General features: G+C 47.4%; 1 long non-coding RNA gene across 2 annotated transcripts; it reads left to right on the top strand.

Moving 5' to 3' along the window:
- Positions 1–8,548: 8,548 nt before the first annotated feature.
- LOC135914929 (uncharacterized) lies at positions 8,549–11,298 on the top strand. 2 transcript variants are annotated; one of them, XR_010568465.2, is made up of 4 exons: positions 8,549–8,644; positions 9,789–9,823; positions 10,778–10,852; positions 10,917–11,298. It is a non-coding gene; the product is annotated as an uncharacterized lncRNA (long non-coding RNA). The 2 variants fall into 2 exon arrangements; XR_011509311.1 differs by having other exon boundaries at positions 10,778–11,298.
- The last annotated feature ends 5,785 nt before the right edge of the window (positions 11,299–17,083 follow it).

Raw genomic sequence — 17,083 nt, forward strand, 5'->3', positions numbered from 1 at the left:
TCCTGTGGTGAACCAGAAACTCTGGGGCACCTCCTGCTGGCCTGCCCTGCTCACCTGCAGCACCGCGGTCGACTTCTGCAAGAGTTCTACCACCTGGGGCTCCCATGTTCACGACAGGAAGATATCCTCTTCCCCTGTCGTAATCAGCTACCAGCCTTCCTAAGTGTCGTCGAGTACCTCGACTCGTCAGGGCTCTCGGCGAGACTGTAGGACATTTCTACAAAAACGGATGGCCTAACGGCCATCCCACCACCTCGGGCTTCCTGATCGGCCACTACTTCGCTTCCATCTCTACGACCCTCTACCTTTCTCCCTCCTTCCCTCTCTCTCCTTTAACCCTATCCCCTCCACCCTCCTGGCGCTGAGCCGTGCTCCCGCATGGGTTGCACAAAATAGCGCTAGCCTTTTCTCCTTCCCCACAAGAACCACTTCTCTCTCCTTGTTCGACAACCTCGAAGCGTTTCTGTCGGCTCATTTTCCATATCGCCTCATTAGCAGCCATTACGGCTTTTTGTACGTGACTGTCACGTGAAGGCACCTCCGGCACCGTGCACACCACGATCTGCACCTGAGGGGATAGCTCACGCAAGTCGTCCACCGCCTTCGCCAAGTGCTGGGCTAGTCCAGTCCCTTTCCTGTTTAGGACGTCATTTAGCCCACCAGCTACTATGACAAGGTTGCGCACGTGGGCATTTTCGAAGAGCTTGTCTTTTGCTTGCTCCATGACAGAATTTAGTGTCCGCCCTAGAGAAGTCCCTACCGCCACTCTTTTATCGCCTTTCACCCTCTCCACATTGCTACTCAGCACCTAGCCAGGTTTGAGTCGCCAACGATAATCACTCTTTCACTCTCTCCTACATCTCCCTGCTTCCCTTTGTCCTTTTCCCCGTGATTCGTACTCGACAAGGGGCGCTGTCCCCTGTGCTCCTGCTTTTTCAGCGTTGCGGCCTCAAGGTACGTGCCGCTCTTTCGAGCTAACCCTTCACCACGTTGCACGCATTACACGTACTTTGCTAGCACTCCCTCTCCTGTCACGTCAGAGGACTGCGTTCCATTGTCAGGCACAGTGTCGTTCACCATGGCGGCCCTGTTCAGCTTTTCCTCTGCTGCTTCAAGTATTTTTTTTTCAACTACCATCCGTTACAGTGTACTAGAATAGGGGGGTGGGAATAGTGTTCTAGTGCACTGTACTTCCGCGCATCACGCTCCCTATTTAGCTCATTTCTGAGCTCTTCCACCTATTTTTTTTTATTTGGGGTTTTTCGAGCCAAAACCACTTTCTGATTATGAGGCACGCCGTAGTGGAGGACTCCGGAAATTTTGACCACCTGGGGTACTTTAACGTGCACCTAAATCTAAGCACACGGGTGTTTTCGCATTTCGCCCCCATCGAAATGCGGCCGCCGTGGCCGGGATTCGATCCCGCGACCTCGTGCTCAGCAGTCCAACACCATAGCCACTGAGCAACCACGGCGGGTTTCCACCTGTTTGACAAGCTCTTCCTGTAAAGCCTCCATTCTCTGCAGCCTAGTATCGACATCACAGTGGGTGTCGTTTGACTAGATTCCCTCTCCATTCTCATCCGTCCCCTCATCTGCCTTGAGGGACGCGTGTTTCTATTTACGTACAAGCCCAGTGTTCGACCACCGCGCCACCATGCGCCGCTAGCGTGTACCACGTTTCTAGGTGCTTTTTCCCCGAAGCGTCACCAGGGGTGGCACACTCTCAAGTTCAACAAATGACCACAGAGGGCGAAAAAATCGACCGCGCGCCGCTGCTAACAAAACCAGCATAGTAGAATCACTTCGGGATGCTTACGTTAGTTCCAACATTTCCCGGTAGAGGCGTCATAATAAGCGCAATATTATCTTACAAACTTTCTCTAACAATTACCGAAGCATTTTTGTTACATGAAAACAGGGCAAAATTATCATTGCTAATTAGACATTGTACTCTTTCTTAGTAAGGTTATTGTTTCTTCGTCATTATAAACGCAAATAGCGTTCAGCATCATCGATCTTTCACGTGACCTCTGGCCGGAATGTAAAATTTTTACCGGTATTTTCGAGTGCACGGCGGCACGGATTCATGCGTTCGTACACTTAGACTGGTTGCTTCTTTGTTGCTAAAACTAGTTCATTGCGCTTCAATGTCTCGCTTTATTTAACTTGCGGGGAAGTGACGTGTTTGCAAGCGGACATGTAAGCCCGAAAGCTAGGTTTCGGTCATGAGCTATTCGGAACACGGCTGCATCGAAACGGTAGCTGGATTCTGCTGCGGCTGATAACGGCAATAACGGTGAGTCATTTAACACCGCTCCTTGAATCGGTATATAATATTCGTCTCATTAACTTACAGGCGGTGACACGTTAACGAACTAGATCCTGCATTACATATGGGCAGGTTGAAAGTGCTAGGCGGCGCCCTGTCTTTCCGACCCCTAGCGCCATCTGACGAATAGTTGCACGAATGTGGTAGGATTGCTCACGGCGTCAGCAGCCCGCGCTGCGTGTTTGGCGTCCTGTCAAACGGTAGCGATGGCGCGAAACAGCGTGCCGATATTAATTTTAACCGGGTTTCGGGAATTACAAGATCTTCATAGCTTTTTTCGTTAAAAGAATTTAGAGAAAGGAAGTCGTCTATTTGAAGTGGGGCCCGTCTACGACGTGAGGGAAGCGTTGAACTCGCACTGATCGGAAGTGACTGCTAGGTTTATTCCGCAAACGAAAAATAATGCACCAGCGAGAGGCGTGAAGCTCAGCGTAAGTTACTTCGTTATCTACGGTGTGGACGCATGAAATTATAGGCGACATTGATTCTTGAAGATCGGCGACAGCAGACAAATCCTAGCGGGGAGCTGCGATTGCCGTGCTGGCATCGCAGGGAAGTGCAAGGACGCCGCGGTAGTTTCCCTGTACATACAGGACGGCAAATACGAATCCAAAACATCTCATCCAGGAACGTGGGGCGTACGAACGACTCGTAAGACCTACCAGAGGTATTCTAACGTTGCTCTCCCCAAACACAGAAAAAAGGGGATGAACTTACCAGTTGTGTTAGACTACGCTGGGAAAATATTTTCGCCCAAGGTACTGGAAGTGCGATACTCTTATGTTGCGATTTTTCAGTGCGTGCAAAGGAGGTTCCAATAAACCACGTTGTCAAAAATTTTGGTTATCTCAACTGCCCCTTCGTTGATAATATGCTGGGCGCAGAAGGGCGTATGCCAGCTCAGCCGGCTGCAACCCCTCCTCAATTCTCTCAGCAAGCCCTAGCGCTGTTTGAATGGGAGAGGATTCGGAAAGAGTTCCACAGCTTTACTGCAGTACTTTGTTTGCTGCATATCCTGGTACGCACTGCAGGCAGTGGCGTAGCAACGGGGGGGGGGGGGGGGGGGGCGGGTCCAAGGGGCCAGTGGGGGGGGTGTCATATACGTCTGGAGACACACAGAAATTGTTGATAACCTCACCTTCCTCGAATAAACCCAGGGGAGGGGGGGAGGGGAAAGAAGACCTATGGGCCCCTGGTGCCAGACGACCTAGCTGCGCCACTGACTGCAGGTGTCCCGTTGCTGCCATCATTGCTGTAAAAGCAAAGAATTCAGCGTTATAACGCACTTGACATAACGCCGGAACATAAAACAGCTTATGCCGTCGGACGAGCGCTATCCAGTGTTGACGCCGTTCTGCTTCATACGGTCGGCTTGGAAACCTCTAAAACTTTGTTCCTCGTGAGTTGGTGTACGTGCTGTTGCAGCCCACTACTCAACAGCTCGGGTTGCACTTCGGCATTGCTCAGAAAAGGCAACAGCTACGCGCGAAACAGTCCACATACAGGCTTTCCGAACGCAAGCGGGCCGATCGTATCCTGCCGGTTCCGCGCTCGCCGCCGCGAGGGGCGCCCTAGTAGGCGCGGGAACTACGTTCGCAACCTGCCTATGGGCAGTCAGGATCCTCCGTTGCTGTTTCCTAAATAAGCCTTTACTTGCTAGGCTGTCGTTATACACACGCAATCAGGAAAGAAAGAGAGAGCGATATCGGAACGCGCGTCGCATTTTTCATCGCACTCATCCCATAGATGACTGAGCAGCCTTATCAATATACACATAAAACTTCTTTTCGAGTCCGCGGGCAACTTCTTTCGTCCACAAAACCGAATAATCCTTTGGTAAAATGAAGTGAAAGTAAAGAATTTAATGTGTTAGACAGTTGGCAAGCATGATAATTCGCCCATATTTCGTACTTGTTGGTTCCAAATGTGTTTGCTGTTCAGTTTGGTTTACCGCAGGGCATTTATTTTTGCAGTAGTGAAGTGGTGCATCACGTTCGTGCAGAAAAATAATGCATCAATTCCAATAGCTTCATGACTTTCATGCATTTGCTTGTGGAACCAGTGGTGTGATCTCTTCTAGCCTATAAATGAGCGCACAAATGTTCTCATTTGTCATCTTAATAATACTTAAACTGTTGACATGCATTGTAGTTAGGCGGACATCAATATTATGGACAATAGCAATATTTATTTAACATGCTGCTTCTTAAGCACCCTAGAACAGACAGTGTACATTTGCATGTGTTCTGTAGTCGCAAACCACTACAATATATATGTCACACCTTTTTGTATTTCAAATTGCAAAATTGTGCTTTTTCAATTTCTGATTCAGTCAATATTTCTGTTCCAGACATGCAGTAATGAGGAAGGCACCAGTATAAAGCAACACACTCCACGCACTAAACAGAAGCTGCTGCATGCTACAACAAGGCCATTGTGTGGACGTTGGCTACTACTACAAGGTAAGCAACACATGGTTCAGAAATAAATATGTTTGATATATGATGTATTGGCTTGCTGTTTGCAGCAGATATGAATGTTTGTTCATATTTATGGTTCAGTAGAATTGGTTCGAACATAAAAGAAAACACACATGAGTTTGGCTAATCTGTGCTGTATCTCATGTGTCACCATTCTGCCCCAACAGCGTCTATGCCAAGCACATCTTGGTCATCACAGGAGCTCCCATCTACACCAACAGGAAGGGGCTGGAGCCACTAACAAAGAAGCGCATGCAGAAGAACTTGGATGCGATATCAAGTCTACAGAGGACTGTGTCAAGACTGAAAAGAGCTTCAGCCACCATTCCATCAGCACGGACATTTGGCTGAGTCATCCAGGTAACTCAAAAGGGACTTTTTTTTATTTTTCGTCTTCAGATGCACCTGCAACTTCTTACCAAGCACAAACGACGCTGGCCAAAACATCGAGTTCCGTCAGTTTGCCCTCAATCAGCTTCCTAGCCATGTCGATTCCGTTTGTGTCAAGTGTAATTTTTCTTCTATACATACAGGCTTTTTCAATGCCCATTTTCGTTAGAGATCATTCATCCTCATCCAAACATTACCAGTCCCTGTCTAGTAGCCTAACATATCTGTAGCAGTATCTTCTAGTGTATGTTGTCACGCACAATTCCTCTCCTAAATAGCTGATGCAGCATCGGCATGTGTCTTGCATTAACCTATGCACCGTGTGCTATGCACCACTTTACTTTTCTTGGTGTTTTTAGCCTACAATGCTTGCAGAGCAGAGTGGCTCCTCTCTTGAATGCAAGCTTTCTCATTTTCCATATTCCTAGTGTCGTTGATGATTGCTCTTCCTCCTCGATAGCCTGGGTCTTTGCGCAAGCTACACTGAAGTGATTGATTGCAGAATCTGGTTTTGCTGCCCCACTTGGTTGTGGTAACTGCGTTACGTTTCTCGCATGTGGGGGCCTGGTCAGTTGCACTGGGAAGCAGTCTCTCGAAGTAAGCATTTGCTCCTGCAGTCTGCACAGCGACTTAGACTCCCAATTTGCACACACCATGATTCGTGCTCCCCGTTCACCCTTTCCTGCTGCAACCATGCGAAAATTGCGCCTGTGGCCTACCTCGGCCATGATTTGCTCAAAACGGAGACCTGCATATGTGCTTACATGGTTCGAAGTGTATGAAGTTGGGTGGAAAGGCCCGCAAAAGTGGCTGATGAAGGTGATACCCACGAAAGCGACTTGTCATGCATATTAAGACAATGTAGGACACCAAGTGAGAGCCACATATTAGCGGCCTCCGAAAGAAAAGAAATGTGCAGGTTGGAAAAGAGTCAGTGCTAAAATGATGGGTAGTCCATGTCGCTGTGTAGGCTGCAGCTGCAGATGCCTGCGCCACCTGATTGCTTCGCACTGCAAGTTGCTCATCTTTAACAGCGACTGTCGCTGCAAAGAGGTGGGACCCTCTGTCCAATCTTTTTCTGCTGCTGGTTGTCGCTCGTTACTAGACCACCACATGCGGCGAAGGCAAGCACTATGTCTGTAGGTAGGCAGCTGAATGTACCGTATAAGAGACCCGTGTACGTGAATACTCACTGTTGCTATATGGTTCGTAGCCAGTGTCTAAACCCCATGCAGTGATTGATTGCTGTTTAATTTCGCTGTTATCTCACTTGGCTATGGTCGCCGTGTTATGCTTCTCGAATGTGGCGGCCTGGTCAGTTGCATTGGGAAGCAGTCTCTCGAAGCATTCGCTCCTGCAGCCTGCACAGCGACATAGACTCCCAATTTTCATGCACCGTGATTAGTGCTCCCCGTTGATAGCCATATGGTTGAGAAGGCCTGCAAAAGTAGCTGATGAAGGCGATGCCCACGAAAGCGACTTGTCCATATTGAGACAATGTGAGACACCAAGTGTGAGCCACACATTAGCGGCCCCCGAAAGAAAAGAAACGTGCAGGTTGGAAAGGAGTAAACGGCTAAAATGCGGGGTAGTCCATGTCGCTGGGTATGCTGCGGCAGCAGATGCCTGCGTCACCTGATTGCTTCGCAATGGAAGTTGCTCATCTTTTAAGGCGACTGCCGCTGCGAACAGGTGGGACACTCTATTCAATCTGCTTGCGCCGCTGGTTGTCGCTCGTTACCCGACCGCCATGTGCGACGACGACGGTGAGCCGTGTACGAGCTCGCGTCAATGATTCCAGCGTATCTTGACATGCAAATTTTATTTCCGCTATTGCACGAGAATATACACTGCTTGTCTTTTGCCAATAAAATCGCACGTTCTGTTCACTCACTTGGGGCTTGTTGGTAGGGGCGTCAGTAGAGGCTTTTGGCAATTATAGCGCACCAGCTACGCGGCAGCCAAGGCATTGAGGCATGCCGCATAGCCGGCAGGGCAAGCAAGGTAAATATACGTGGTAGCGAAGCTTCCATACGAGTCCATACGTTCAAAACATGGCGGTCCATCGGCGGTTCATGGGGCTTAGCGCCATCTGTATGTGGTGGGAAACTTCGCGGAAGAAAAAATAATGTGACGCCATGTCCGTTAAGAGCAGAAGTGACGTCATTTTGTTTTCGATGGCGCAAAATTTGTTTAGTTGTCCTTCATTTGGAGGTATATATTCAAATGCCCCGCCATTTGACTTGTTGGGCGTTTCGAGCTTTCAGCGTGGAAAGCGATGCAGGAAAAGGGCAGCCGTACGGTTGTCGAAATCGCATCCCTGCACAGAACATACTTTCTTTGGAGGCCGACGAAAGCTCTAGGTGTAGAGTGCTGATCCTATTGTCGGATGCCAAGCCCGTCGGCCAGCGCAGTCGCACGAAAACAACTACACAATTATCTGGCGGTCGTAACTCAGTGCTTTTCACTGAACAGATTAAGAAGTGATGCACCTACCCGCGTCACCAAATTGAGACAAACTTCGACAAGCAAGAAAGCACAAACTGCTTTCTGCTTGTCGTTCAAAACATCTGTCCGTCACGTAAGACAATGAATGGCTCATGTCACCTTAAGCAATGGCTCTTACCTAAAGATGTGAAAACTGTTTCCTTTAGTTTTATTTATTTTTTCATCAGAATACAAGAAACATGAAAAGTAGACGATGGTACACAGAGCTATGAAAAACACGACGCATGTATTTCTCTAACACTCAAAAGAATGTAATTGTTGTATTATTGCATCTCAAATGTTCCAGCAGAGTTTCGAATTAAAAATCTAGGCACGATTTCACGTCAAGGCATTGATTTCACATCAAAGCGTCGCGACCGATATTTGTATCAATCTGTGTCTGGTTCATTTCCGCTGGACTCGTCAACGCTACCCTGCGCAGCGTACAAAGCCTTTAGATCTCAGAGGCCATACGCTGTCGTTGCGGCTATTTCCCGACTGTAGCGATAAGTGGCGCTGACATCTCGAACCTTATAAACCATAGAGTTAGTAGAACAACTCTAGAGGAAAAGCTGGGCCGGAAAAGTGGGAACCTCTAGGGCGCCGCCCTGTTGCTACTGGTCAATGTGGCCAGCGCAATTACTATTGAAAGAGCTGAGAACAAGTACAGGTCACCTTATGCTTTGTCACCTAAAAACGCATACCTGATGGCTTTATGAAGGTGGTACGTTAATATTAAGTTTACAGAAAGCGATCGCTAAGTCCGTGACTTATGTAAATCACGATGTACGCATTCATGCAATAAAGGATGACGCGAATTTCGGTTTCGAATCTGTTTTTTGGATGCGTAGTAGTTTCGTTTGACATGCGATCGCGCGTCGACATCGGACGCTATGACACACTCGTGCCTTATGTGCCACCGAAGCCCCGAAGTGGTCTGGCATATACCTTCACATGTAAGTAAACGAATGTATCTCCTTGTTGAGAATACCACGCGAGTAGGCAGCTCTTGTGGTACATCACAATCGTTCGAGAAGCGTCACAGTAGAGCATTTTTCTGCATGCGGAGCGCTGTTTTTATTTGCAGGTTTCCCTTCAGTAGGAAATTGCTGGACAGGCGGACCAGCGCACCGGAATTGTATTGGCGAAGCCACAAGCAACTCAAAGAATCTGTTTAATTGTTGCACTTTGAACAATCATGCTTCTACAAAGGCCACAGCAGAAAAACAGCCTGATGACCGAGTATTTCTGTGCCACGAAGTAATCAAGAGGCGAGTGCCTAATGCGGACGAAATAGAGTGCATAGAGACTTAGAACGACAGAAAGCTGAGCTAGTTCGTAAGGATTCATTATGCAAAACAGAGGTGAGGCGTGCAGACAGGACACAAGAGTAGAGAAGTGGGCGGCGCGCGTGTTGTTTGCTTGTAAATACTCTACTCTTATTTCCTGTCTGCACGCCTCACCTCCGTTTTGCATAACGAGTGCATCAACCCACATATTAATAGCTTAGGCGTTTTATTAACTGTGGAATATTTTCAACACTTCCTTGCATGCCATTTCATGTCACAAATTTGTGCAGCGAATCTATTTGCATGATCGACTCTGGGCCTGTGGGACCGTTCACTTGCACTTGATGCTGAGTCTTTTACATGTATCCATAAACTGCAGATATGCACATCAGATCCCTGCGAGCACTTTCAAAATTCAATTATTTTCGACAACAGGCACATATGCAATACTGACATAATTCTGCGAATACCACTAAGCAGCTGGGGCACATTTTTGTTGACCATACTCGCAGGTAAAATAAGTACTACATCATGTGGACAGCTCCAGCCCATTTTCCTTAAGTCAGTGTGTAAAAGGGTTATGCAAAAATAATTTTTTTTCTCGCGCACCGATTATTTTGCTGTATAAGCAAGAGAACCCACCACGTTAGTGTAACGTATCTTGTGCATCACACTAATATGTGCTTTCATTTACCAAGTAAGATGAGTTACTTTTATGGCTCATTCAGTCATATCACACTGCAAGCTGCATTCATCAATCTTCAATGGGATTTTGCAAATGTTTAATGAAACATGTTTCCCTTTTATGCAGATATGCAATGGCAAGCCCTTCCGTGTGTTCCAAAGGTAAAATTTAAGCTCTAAATTGAAGAAGACATTTCTAGTCAGAAACAAGCAAAAATAGTGAATGCAGAGTATCAGAAGCCCAAGGTAAAGAAATTATGAGAAGTGTCGAATGGTTTTAAGGAAAGAGTCGTATTTAAAAATGCAAGACCCTTTAGTGGAGGTCAAGCAAGTCAATATAGGTAGAATACTCTGCAAAATTATGCGAGTGAGGGGATGTCAAACAATGGGTCAGGAAATGCATTGTTTTTCTGCAAAACAAAAGCTGATTGCCATTACATAAGTCACTTTAGCATCATGATAAATTCAGGAATAAGCCAAAAAACAAGACACGCAAAAATAAACAAAACATTTAATGATATTTCAGCAGAACTTTTTGTTGGGCTAGTTGGTGCATATTACTGAAGTACTATAGCGCCAAACAGACGACACAAGAAGAAGAGACACGGACATAAGCGCTCGTCCGTGTCTCTTCTTCTTGTGTCGTCTGTTTGGCGCTATAGTACTTCAGCCATTTAATGATGCTCTCTCCACACTGGGATAAATAAAAAACAAACACATCACATCTAATGTGGACATATCAGATGCCTTGTGAAACACTAAAGGAACAATTCAGTTTCGAGCTATGGCACTTGCCGCATAGATGTGGGGGGGCCTTGCACCAATAGTGATAGTTACCACTGCATTTAGAAATTGAAAGCATTCGTGCAGACAAGGATGATTCTTCATATTTTTGGCTACCACTTCAAATGCCTCCACCAAGTGTTACAATGCTGCATGCAGCCATACTAAGGATCTCGCAACAACACCTGCAGGTAAAAAGCAGAAGCAGTCAAAGTGCTGGTGTGTTCTGGGCACTATGTTTGAAAACTTTTAGGCAAGAAGAGTGCAAGAAGCAGACATAACTGCATTTATTTCCATAATTCCCCATTTAAATGGCCTTTTCTTTTTGCTTAGACAATGCCTACGCCTAGCCACAGCAGCTCCCTCATACAGACTCCACAAACCAAGAGGCCGTGGAGGCAAATGCAGGTAAGAGACAATAAGCAATAGCACTGGTATCGACATTCATCTAATTTCTTTTTATTTCATTTAGGCAGCCAGCACACCTCGAACAGCCACCTTGACTGCGGGTGTGTCACCCTAGTCGCGAAGGAAACATTTGAGGGAAAGTGACAGGCAATGTGAACAGCCACTTCTCCATGTAAACAATACTCTTTCTCTCGGATGACTCCTACGCCTCACCACGCCAGCACACTTGTGCACAAAGATGCCGCAGAGGCATGTGCAGGTCAGAGGCAAGAAGCAGTGGCACTGGTGTCGACATTTAGCCAATTTCTTTTTCTTACACTGAGGCAGCCAGCACACCTCGAACAGCCACCTTGACTGCGGGTGTGTTAGTTGATTCCTGTTGTACATATGCTCATAATAAACTTCAGTAAACTTGAACTTCATAATAAACTTGAAGGCAAATGGGACATTGATGCATTGTATTTTTGAACATTTATTGTACACATACAATATATGTTATACTTTGCAGTGCTACAGGGCGTATTTTGAAGCTTCCCCCTATATTTTGCACCTTTAATTACGTATGTGTTGTGTGGCCCTCAATGCAGTTCATGTTGTAGCAGCTGCTTTGTCTGTGTATCGCACATTGGCTTAAGCTCGTGATATCCACATACTTCTCTCACATATACAAAATAAAGTTCTATGTAGTCCTCAGTGTTACAACAAAAAATGAAAGTAAACAATCCGATCGTGGAATTATGTTTATTACAGTGATTCCTACGACAGTTACTGACAAGTTGACAACTTGAACTGGTCAATCGGTCCATAGCCGCCTCTATTTTTCAAAAATAAAGGAGGCTATGATCCGTCATGGCAAGGAATTGTATGTATACATAAAAAAAGGGGGTATGTGTGTGTTTGTAGTGGGGGTATAGGATTAGGGCGGTACGAAAAAATGTACCAACACCGTCCTCTAGACCCATTCCGTTGAGGTACCGTAACAAAGCGTATTATGCATAAAGTTCATACAACCAACTCTGATATTACTACAGACGCCAGGCGACGCGAGCTACATTTGTCATGATGCATTCGCGACTGCACCGGATGCCCACCACATTATTCTCGTTAATCGTGCTCACTGCGCCGAGGCAAAAGAAAGACAATGGGCGCAGGTGCCTTTAAAGTATCTCGACCTTGCGAGGCACGGCTGCGCGTGCCTGGGGAGCTGTCCGTGCGAACACTCCCTGGCACACACCTGCCTCGGCGGCCCCAACCTACGTACCGTTCTGCTTCGAGCTTTGATCCCCCCACTGTCCCTCGGGTGCCCTGGAGTTCCTGCGCCGCCTGCTCTACTATCATCTCAGGTGCTCTCCTGAGACTTCCGTTTGTCGGTTACATGTGCCCTACAGCTGGATCATTACTTATAATAATAAAAAACCCGATCTATCGTCACGACGATAGATCGCGAAAGCGGCTTTTGCAACATACCGCGCCCGTGCAAAGATAATTACGGAACGCCAACGAGGAATCTGACCACAGCTTCGAGCTCGTAACGTCGTCGAGTGACACTCCTGCAACAGGCGTGACCGCTGAAAACCGCATACCGCCAGAAACTTGAACAGGATCATCCCTCGGTTGCATAACTGCCAGCTGTACGGCCAACATGGACCACACCCACACCATCCCGCAACATAGAATAAAGAACCGACTTATAAAGCCCAAACACACGGCTGCACGCACACATCACACGGAGGAAGGAAACTAAGGAGAGGCCCTACCCTACCCCCTCCGCGCGCTAGGAGAAAAATGTGGCGGAAATGACGTGTAGGTTCTCATTTTTTTGCTGCTTTTTTATTTTTTTTGCTGTATGGCCACGCCTTTTGGGCCACAATGGCGGCGTTGTTTGAGCGCTCACACGTGTTGCTCTGGTAGGTTTCGTGCCGTGGCAAAGGCGCTGTGTGGGCGGGTTTGCGTTAGTCACCGTGTCTTGTTGCGCTGTGTTACCTGCACCGTGCTCTGCCGGATGTTGCGCGAGCGCGAGCGCTCCGCGCGCGAAACCACGCGCAGCGCGGCGTGGTTTCGCGAAAGATGTAAACAAGAGAGGAGGGTGGCACAAAAGGCGGAGCATCGCCATGAGCAACGCCAACTTCCGGCTTCACTTTTTCTTCACAAAGAGTGACGCCAGGGCCTCTCCTTAGTTTCCTTCCTCCGTGCACACATCACAACATCACAAGCGAGACGCCATGCTGCTACGCTGCTACTGTTGCCGGATTAAAACTGACTACTGTCACCAAGTCTAGCAAGCGTCTCAGGAGCTGGCAACCTCGGCGCGTAGCAACATGGCGGCGCTCTTGAGGTTCCCGATTTTAATGCATGGGCCCTATGGGTAGCTTGTCCTCTATAGTCAGTATAGTAACTCTATGTTATAAACAAAGTTTAGCGGAAAGTCAGAGACGCTGAAATAATCTCATGGGTGGCGGCAATGGAAAAGAAACCTGCTATGAGTAACTACTGAAGAGGAAAAACCGAAATCAGGAAAGAAACAATTTATGATAACTCAAAGGAAAGCGCATTACTTTTCAAAGCGAGATCGGGGTACAGCATAATCGTGGTGCCTTAGAAGATATAAGAAGGAAGAAGAAGCATGTGCTTGCTGCGGCAAAGCTAGGGAAACGATAGTGCATGTTTTATTAGAATGTGAAGACGTCTACCCAGTGGTCGATTTAGGCACCACTGGCCTCCTTGAAGCCCTTGGGTTCAGCGGGAGCAGTGATAAAGCAAACATGTCCGCATTAGGCATTAGTAAGAGGCGATTGGAGGATTGGTGGAAGAAAAGTAGGGAAACGGCAAAAGACAGAGTCGTACAAAAACACAGCTCGCAATAGGGGATCAGAAAATTTGGGTGCGATAGTTCATAGTGTTATTTTTTTATTATTGTTTAACCTAGGTAGGACATTAGGCAGAATAATAGCAAGAGCTTGGTGGCGCAACCCACCGCCCCGTTCCAAAGGGGACGCTCATAACATCCATCCATCCATTGTAATATCCCTTGATAATTTGAAAGTTCCGCCACTCTTTGAGAGAGAGAGAGAGACAGAAAACTATTTGGTCCATTAAGGGTTTAGTGTTCGGTCTTCGTCTGCCGTTGCCGCGCGACCTCCTTGCCTTCTCCTCGCCCTTATCGCGTCCCCCTTGCGGAAGCCAGGTTTTCCCCCGTTTTTCAGCCGACGATTGGTCTCCCAGCCGTTGCCCTTGGAAACGCGCGGATCTTGCGTTTGTCTTGTGTTTTTCTTTTTCGTTCGCGCTATTTTTCTCCTCAACTCGGCTGGCTAGGCGTAGCGAACGTTGTACGTTGTGTCTACTGCTCTATGTGCTAGCGCTATGCCGTGCTGTTGCGCATATAACTGCAGTAAGAAGCCTGAACGTGGTATGTCGTTTTGTCGGAAAGCGTGACGGCTTGCTAAGGAAGCAGTGGCTGCATAACTTTGGCCGAAAGAACTTCGTTCCAACAAAGAACAGCGTTGTTTGCGATGTTGGACGTCTTTCTTATTGCTCGTAGCAAAGCATGCCGTAATGCTGCATTTTTTTCGTTCTTCCGGCCTGCTCACTAGCGTTTTTGTTGCGGCAATTTGTACGTTGTATAAAAATGCGGTTTTCCCCAGTATGCTTAATATTCTGCGGCGGCTCCATCACCTGGCACGTCGCCAACTGTTATTCAATCGGAAACGTACCACTATAGATTCTGCTTTCCGCTGTGAACAATTATATGCGAAGATACAGCCTCTCGATCGTACTTTTCGTGATTGTTAGGATCCGCTGCCTGTTTAACTGAAAATTGAAATAGCGGCTTGTAGAGGAGCTATTAATTCCACCTTACGTCGATATGTGCGTTAGTCATATAGAATGAATGCAAGCAAGCCCTGAAAAAGTTAGTGGTAAGTATACCCGTAATATTTCAGGTGATGAGCGCTAGCTAGTCCACATTGCGTTTAAGTTTTAAGGCGAAAGCCTTTAGATCTCTGTTTCAAAGTGGCATTGTGAACAGAAACTACCACGTGGCCCAAGGAAGGCCAGAGGTGACTCAAGGATGTCCACCCCTGTATAAGAGAATGATTAGCCAGGTTTACTAATGATTAATTAGCGATTGAATTAAGGTCAATTAGGGAGGATTAAGGTGTATTATAGTGTATTAAGGAGGAGTAAGGTGCACGCATAAGGATTAAGGTGTATGAAAGAGGATTAAGGTGGATGGAGGGTGATTAGGGTTAGTGGAGTATTAAGACAGATTAGGGTGCAGGATCAGTTAGGGAAGATTAAGGTGGATTAGGGCTGATGAAGGTGGATTAAGACCGATTACGATGGATCAGGGTAGATTAATTAGGATTAAGGTGGAATAAAGATTAAGTTGTATGAAAGAGGATTAAGGTGGTTGAAGAAGCATTAAGGTGGATTAGGCTGGGTAATGGTCAATTACGCTTAATCAAGGAGTATTAAGACTGTAAGGGTTGTGGTCTGGATTGTAGGGAGGACCTCGCTCTTCGTGGGGAACTAGGAGTACAGGATTTAATTACAATGTTTACATTAAAACAGGAGATATATTTCAACAGCCCAGCATGAGTGCAAAAAGGAGCACGAAGCTCCCACCACGAAGTACACAGCACACGAGCTCAAAGCTCCAAGCACACCGCTTGTGGAGCACACAGCTCGTTAAAAACTCTGTCCTTCCCAGATCCCTAGGGTGAGGGAAAACGGCTGTCCAACCTTCGTCCAATCGGACCGTCCACAGTCGCTGGAGGCGTAGTCGACCCGCCTTTGAGGCGGAGGGCTCACACACTCACGTAGCACTTTGGATTCCCAGAACCCACCGATCTGAGCAGGTCCTCGTAGCCAGGTTGTCATGCTTGACCTCAGCCGGCGCCTCTTAATTCCAGAGCTGACTTCTCAGGTAGCCGCCACGAGTGTCAGCAGACCGTGACGAATCCGGGGCCCGAGCAAAACGCACTGCAAAACACCCTTTTCCGACAAGCTCTCTTGCTGCAAAAAGACCATGAAGGCGACGGCGAATCAAGTAACAATACTCGGTCCGCCGAACGTGGCTAGACTTGCTGGCGTCGCCGACTCCGCATGGTTGATTAACTTTGCGGTGGTCTCCAGTTCTCCGAAGGAAGTGCATGGTCAGTTAACGTTGCTGGCGTCGCCGGTTCTCTGAAGGACGCCACCCACGCGGGTCGATCGAAACAAGTGCTGCCGGCTGAGATAGGTTTGTAGAGCAGTACCCCTGTAGGCCAATCGATTTTTTAGCGTGCGCAATGGTATAAAACTGTCTTTTGTCTATTGAGGTTCGAGCGCACGTACACAACTTTTTGAACGCGATCCCCGGGAGCCTGTTGCGTAGCTTGGTGCGCAGGAGGAGGGAAAGAGATAAGTAGAGGGCACAATTTGCATTTCCAAACTCGGACCATTTTCTTTCACATGGCACAGAAGAAGGGGGAATCTGCAGTACGCGACAGGCGAGGGGGCTCAAGGGGTGGTTGAAGTACAGTGTACTAGAAGCCTTCTAGTACGCTGTAGTTCATGGAAAGTCCTTGCCGCAGCGTGAATGGATTCAGGCGCTTCGCAGACTCCCAAACTTCTTCTTTTGACCAAACTTTTAGATGCGTTGAAAGGAGTCGCATCGCAACAGAAGAATTCTGTGGCAGCTCTGTATTTTTTTTTCAATTTTATCCTGGTTGAAAATAAAACTAAAATAAATCTGTTTTTGTTTTCTAAATTTTCAATGTACTTCTTTCTCTTTTCTTCTTATTTTTTTTTTGTTCATTCGCTTGCATCATAACCCCTTAAACGCGACCTCCCCATTACGACGAATGATGAGCTGCAACGGAGCCACCTTCGGAAGAAGATGACGAGCGCGTTCGCGCGGTTGCACCGTGGGGCGCCAACGAGCCAGCTGTCGAAGAAGACGACGACCCTCGAGCCATTGCTTATAGGGACAGTTTTCCGTATACTGGCGCGGACAGACGGATTTTCGTTTCGCCTAGCCATGTAAAGCTTCGCTCTAAAAAGAACAGTAAAGGAAGTGTACACCCAGCCGGTTCGCGCTTTTTTACTCCTAAAGGCAGCGCCCGCTGCCCCCTTCCTGGAATGGACCATAATCCACCTCATTGGTGGGGTCACAAGCTTGCCTATTCATAGCCTCACCACTCGTTCTTTCTCTGCAGACTTCGCCGGAAAGAATGAGATTTGTGGAAAACT

Source organism: Dermacentor albipictus, unplaced genomic scaffold, assembly GCF_038994185.2.
Source record: "Dermacentor albipictus isolate Rhodes 1998 colony unplaced genomic scaffold, USDA_Dalb.pri_finalv2 scaffold_11, whole genome shotgun sequence".
In the NCBI taxonomy this organism is placed as follows: domain Eukaryota; kingdom Metazoa; phylum Arthropoda; class Arachnida; order Ixodida; family Ixodidae; genus Dermacentor; species Dermacentor albipictus.